The sequence below is a fragment of the Dromaius novaehollandiae genome, chromosome 13 (genome assembly GCF_036370855.1).
Source record: "Dromaius novaehollandiae isolate bDroNov1 chromosome 13, bDroNov1.hap1, whole genome shotgun sequence".
NCBI lineage: Eukaryota > Metazoa > Chordata > Aves > Casuariiformes > Dromaiidae > Dromaius > Dromaius novaehollandiae.
Window position 1 is genome coordinate 21,251,132 of NC_088110.1, and position 6,241 is coordinate 21,257,372.

Genomic DNA, 6,241 nt, shown 5'->3' on the forward strand with positions numbered 1-6,241 from the left:
TCACATCCCCTTTGCACAGGGAGGGCAATGTGCTCCTGCTGAGAAGAAAGCTGAGCAGAAGAGGTAGTTCCTGCCCAGGTGGCTCCAGGGACGAAGCAGTCGAACGCTGTCGTACAGCCCTCTCGGCTGGGCCAAGCCTAGCCCTATATAAACCGAGGTAAAAGTCTCAGTCTTGGCACTACATTAACTGATGATGAAACTCTTACTGCATTCAGATTCAAATCCACACAGCAGAGATCTCCTGGCTTGAAGCCTTGTGGATATGATTGTGCAGCTATCATCATGTCCGCATGGAATACAGAGGAGAATCATCCCGTTACAGTGACCAGATTTTTCCTAGGTAGTTCAGTAATGAAGTCATGCATAGGGTTAGCATTTAGGTATTGATAAATACTTAAAGGCCACAGAAAATGGGGAAGCCAGTGAAGGTCACTAGCTCTAGTATTTTTCCTACCTGTGATTTCATCTTCCCCATTTTGTTCTCTGTAATTATGCCAGAATCCCATCTCAAACAGCAGATTTAAAATGTGCCAAAGTACATACTTTTTTGACTAAGCACGTAATTAAACTGTGGAATTTATGGGCGCAGGGTGTTGCGGTGGCTGAAAGTATAAAGGATTCAGAAAATGACTGAACAAATTCATGTGAGGAAGGTCCACCAGGTCAATCCCACATCTAGCTCAGAAAGTCAGGAATTTGCATATTGCTGGGCAGCAGGGAGGTATTTTAGTGGAAATATCACAACACGTGTACTTGCCCTGATCTGCTTTTTCCTAGATTTCTGATAGATGGGTACGTGGGGGCTGCATGGACCTGGTTGTGACCCTGTGGAGATGTTCTTATGCTGCGAAAAGGCAAAGAGGGTGGCCTAGGCTCTACTGGGTTGATCATGCAGTGCTTTCCTGACAGTATTTTTCTCTCAGAATAGCAAAAAAGAGCTGCAGGCAAAACTGATTATATATGTATGTATATATGTGTGTGTATATATTGAAGACTGATGATGCCTGTTTATAATAGACAATCTCAGAGAGGGGTAGACTGCACAGTCTGAAACTGCGTGTGCTTTCAGGTCTTCCAATCATTCTGCAGGGAGCAGGCAGGTAATTTAATAAAGGCACTATTGTCAATCTTCCTTCCTTCCCAACTGGGCTTTTTGTAATGCTTAAATGTAATACCAAGATAATTACTTTCCCTGGCATCTATAACAGAAGACGTATTTTAGGCTTTTAAAGTCAGAGAGAAAACAAAAGTGTAAATCAAACTAATTATTTAAGGAAATATGAATGCACTGAAGAAATGAGCATATAAGGGAGAAAAAATAAGATTAAAAGAAATTTTGTTTCAAAGCCTGCACTGCTTCATTCACAGGCTTAGAAGGTAGCCCAGTGCTGAATATTTCGTTGGTGCAATTTCATCACAAAATTATTGGATGCTGTTTTTTCTGTCAGTCGAGCATCTAGCCTTTTGTCTGTGAGGGCTAATTCTTTTCTAAGCCTCAGCTATGCATGGACCTGTCCTTTCCCAGGTTCCTTTTGTCTGTGCCATGTGAATTCTTCTGATATATAAAATAATTTTTCATTTATTTTCAAAATAATTGACACGGCTTGAAAGGCATATTTTAACACTCGAAACTTAGTTTAAATGCTTCCATTGTGTTCGCAGTTGGTTAACACTTCTAGAATTAATTGGATTTAGATAGCCTTGTTATATGGAAATTCAACATCTTTTCAGATCCTCATATTACTCATTGGGCATAAAATAGAGTATAGCCTTCTTTTCTTAGTTTAATTATGACATTACAGATTGCAAGGTAAACTTTCAGGATTTATGCAACGTTTTGTTCAGTCCAGCAGTGCTAGCTTCATGTTCCTGATTATTTCCTCATAATTTGTCTTTATAGAGCGATGGAAATACCCTTTCTTGGCAATTGCCTAGTTTGTGTGGATAATTAAATTGACAGTAAAGAGCTAGAGTCACCCTTTCATTATTCAAGTCTTACTGAGTTGTAGCTTTATTGGTTCCCCTAGAATAATGCTAGCAATCACCCAGGAGTATGTGATAAATCAGGCAATGGGTACCTTTGATTTGTTAAGCACTATTATAATGCATTGCTTCTTCCTTATTCCAGCCATTAGAAACCCCAGTCATGGTCCGTGGCCCTGATATGCCATGAACTGTCTTAGAAGACTGAGTCACGTATTGTTGGCAGTGTTTTATTCCTTATATACCTCACTGTCTTTGTGAAATCTGTTTTTTTTTCCTCTGTTGAGTATGATGAAAGCAAATAGGGTCACTTCTTAGTAGGCAAAGTATCACTCAAGTCAATGGACTATTTAGAGCACTTCTTAGATATGCAAATGTAAAATGAAGTTGATGATATGTAACACAGACACATTTCTGTATCCTCTCATTCTTCCCCATGCATGAAGACTGAACCTAGGAATTAGCTTCAGTTAAGTTTACTGAAGTTTTCTGTGCTCATTTCCTCTGGACTTTCTAGAAAATTATACCTTTTAATGGGTGGTATCCAAGGAAACGAATTTCAAATGGATAATTATTCCTATATCGATTCCAGTGAATTTTGCCTAAAGGCTGTACCACTTTGATTTAGGAGATGAAACTGTCATGTGCCATGGGCAGAGGAAATAGAGAGCTGAATGCCATGGTTTAGAGCTGAGTGCTAGTACACTCTCCATGTAGCAAGAAATTGGTTAAGTGAGATAAGCCCAGGTAATCTGAGAGGCAGTGCTTCAGGGGAAGGTGATCTAAAATCTCTTATAACCTCATCTGGAGAATAATTCACTCCTTATTCCAGTTCTGGTGATCAGTCTCATCCTGAGCACTGCACACAAGCTAAGCATTTGAGGAAGAAGTCTTCCTACCATCTATGAGTACTGGTCCATTAGCAGATACTGAAATTTTTTTTATGGGAAAGACATGCAACCCTCCCTTCCCCGGAATCCAGACAAAAGAGCATGTCTGCCTAAGTGCACGTCAGGGAAAAATTTGGTGGGATGCATTTTTGACCTCACTGAGAGCCCAGCAATTGAGAGTATTAGAACAGAGACGTCAGTGATCATCAGCGTGGGATTGTTGCTATTAAATGGAAGTTTTTCTTCAGGAATACAAACTTTCTTTTTCTCATTTATTCTGCATACAGATTTGGACTGTGCATTTTGATGTTTCTATCAATGTAGAAAATATCTTGACACTGTAAGACCTTTGGTGGGATAAAAACTGGAAATGATACAGACTTTTTTTTACCAAATGCTTTTCATTTCCAAGTTTCAGAGCACTTATTACTCACACCATTTTTGTGACAGATACTAAAAGAGACATTTCAATCATTTACCTCAGGACAGAAGTCAGTAGTTGGGCAAATACCTAGCCCCACTCTATAGTACAGGATAAAAGAAAATATAACTCCTACTATTTCAGAATGCTCTTTAAAAGCCTGATTGACTGTCGTTTGATGATCTAGGTAGTTTTTTTTACCATTTTCATGTACTTCTACTATCAGTAACAAGAGACATGATTAAGAAGGAGAAAGCTTTGCTTCAAAGAGAAGCTATTTGAAGGGAATCTGAAGAGGGATAGGTAACAGAGAAATTGTATCTGTGCTACCTGAGTTAGGGAAAAATACGACCTGTTTCAGAATTTGAAGAAGGAAATGGGCAGAAGAAGGTGCTGCAAATGTGCTAGGAAGAAAAGCTGAAGAAACACTTAACCAGATGTTTCCAATAACATGAACGCTGTTACTTTGTGTTGAGGAGAAGCTCACCCGGGACTACTCATGTCTGTGTGTAGCCTTTGATTTTGGAACTTGCAGGGAGCCAGTATCCGTCCGTATACATAAACACATGCATGACTTACGAGGTAAGCTCTCTCCATCAGATGATACAGTGTCAAAAGAGAAAAGGTAGTGTGGTTACGTCTCAGAAGTACTTGATCTCTTACCTTTGTCAAAATCTTTGCCATCACAGGCACATCACTTAATGTCTGTGCACCTTGGTTTCCTTTCCATAAAGCAGCTAAAGCAAATACATACAACCACCCTGGTCTTGTAAGGAGAACTCTGTGATAGGAAAGTATGACAGCAAGCACCCCTATAGGCAGAAGGACGGGAGATACACTTTCAGCTTACTCTATCGGAAAAGACTGTTCTTGCATAGGTAGATGAGTTACTAGTAAGACTGATACTCTGAAATGTACAGCTCAGGAATCAAATACAGCAATGCTTTCAGTTTTAAGTATAAAACAGAAATAATGTTAAATTTACATTAGCCACTGTGACGAACTACCAGGTTAAAATGTGAATTGCTAAGCAGGTGAAGTGGATTTGAATACTGAATGTCGTTGATTTTTTTCCCTCTCCGGTTAGGATTTATTTCTAGAATCATTTAAAACTAGCGAGGGAAAGGTCTGAGAGTATTTGTGTAGTTGTTACTGGTGGAATTGATTGCTTCATCTTGTTTTTTTCTAATACCGTACTGTTCAAATGAATTACCATAAAAATCCAGTCCCACATTTATGATGCATTAAATGTCAAAAAAGTATTATTCTAGATATATTTCTTCCCAAGGCTTGAGGCCTTGTGTTAAAAAGCAATATACATAAAAGATATTGTTGTGCGTATAGTACCACCCAGTTGTTAAAATGTACCCTAAGCTCTTCTTAAGGATTTTGTTAGTTTCTCCTAGAGATCTGTATCTATTTTAATCAATGAAATTTTAGCCTTATTCATGCTAAAATACCAAGATATCATGATTTGATTGTACTAGGATTAAACCAGTAGTAGGAGACCAGGTACATGGTTGCATTATGGCTTCTGCAGACTGATGGGAAGACCCATTCAGTGGGCTCTGAACAGCTGTTTAACTTCTCCATTTGAGAGGAAAGGAGAGATTTTTCCTCATTGTGCTAGCTCTGAGAGTGCCACCACTACCTTTGGCGAGAACAGTATTGGGCTGACACTGAACAAAATGAGATGAGAAACCCAGTTTGTCCCGCAAAACCCCTTTCAGACCTATGTTTCAGTCCATCTGACAACACCAACTCTTTGCTTTCACAGTGCAGGTTCATTTTTCAAAATCCTAAGTGAATTAGGAGCTGCAGAGCCTTGACTTTCACTTTTTTTCCTTACAAACTCTTTCCCTCTTTGTTTGGAAATTCACATCCGCAGCCGAGGGACAGACTCGCTCTCAGCCTATAGGACCACGAGGCCTAGACCCTAGGTCTGCTGAGGTGCCTTCTTGCAGCTTCCTCTGCCCGCCTGTCGCTGGGTGTTTCCACGTGCTTGTAGATGACACCAGAAGAAGTGCTGGGGTGAAGAACCTGTAGCATAGCTGCAAATGGACCAAGCAAAGCTGCTGGTCCATTAGTTCTTGCAAGCTGCTTGCTCTTTTCTCAGTCTGTATTCCTCACATCCTACCCTGAAAAGCCAGGACTTAATCAATTACTGGTGCTGAAATACCTGAAGGAAAAAATTATCAGAAACTGTTTCATTTATTTTAATCTTAAAATTGTCAGCACACTGATTTGGAAAAGGTCTGACTTTTAGGCTGGGTGGTGAACGGATGTGTGATTCACGTTTATAATCACGCTTTTGTTGTAGACATTACAAAGATGCATTAATTAATGATAAAATCAAGGGAAATATGCAGGAGGATAGATAGAAAGACAGAAATGGAGCTAGAGAGATGAGAGAAAATGGTAGGCATTAATAAAATTAGACTGAACCTGGGGAAAAACAGACTAATATGTCCAATGTGGGGGGATAATCTAAAGGAAGACAGCCATAAAGTAGGAAGAGAGATGAACGCAATGAAAGCAAGTGTCTGGAAAGCAGAAATGCTGTTTGGTTTTATAATATGATGTAGTAGCATAAAATAAAACATCCACCAAACTAATCAGGATGTGCTGGTAGAGATATTTCAAAGGGTGATGTCATGGATTAAATGTAAGTAGTGTTGGGTTTTCAGTTCCTGCGGCTTTGGATTTCATTGTTTGAAAAAAACAGAATTTGACAGGAGTCTGGCGTGGGGTTGGCAAAATTAAAGATACGAAAATTTGGTCTTAAGGAAAAAAGGCCGAAAAAGAAGAATAACTTAGATAAGTGATTAACTGTGATGTGATAACCATCTGCAGTTGTTGAATAGTGTTAATGTGAAGCGAAGGGTAGTACAGGTGAGGGCAGACAGAAAACGTCAGTTTGGATGTTTGAGCTAGACAACAGAAAATG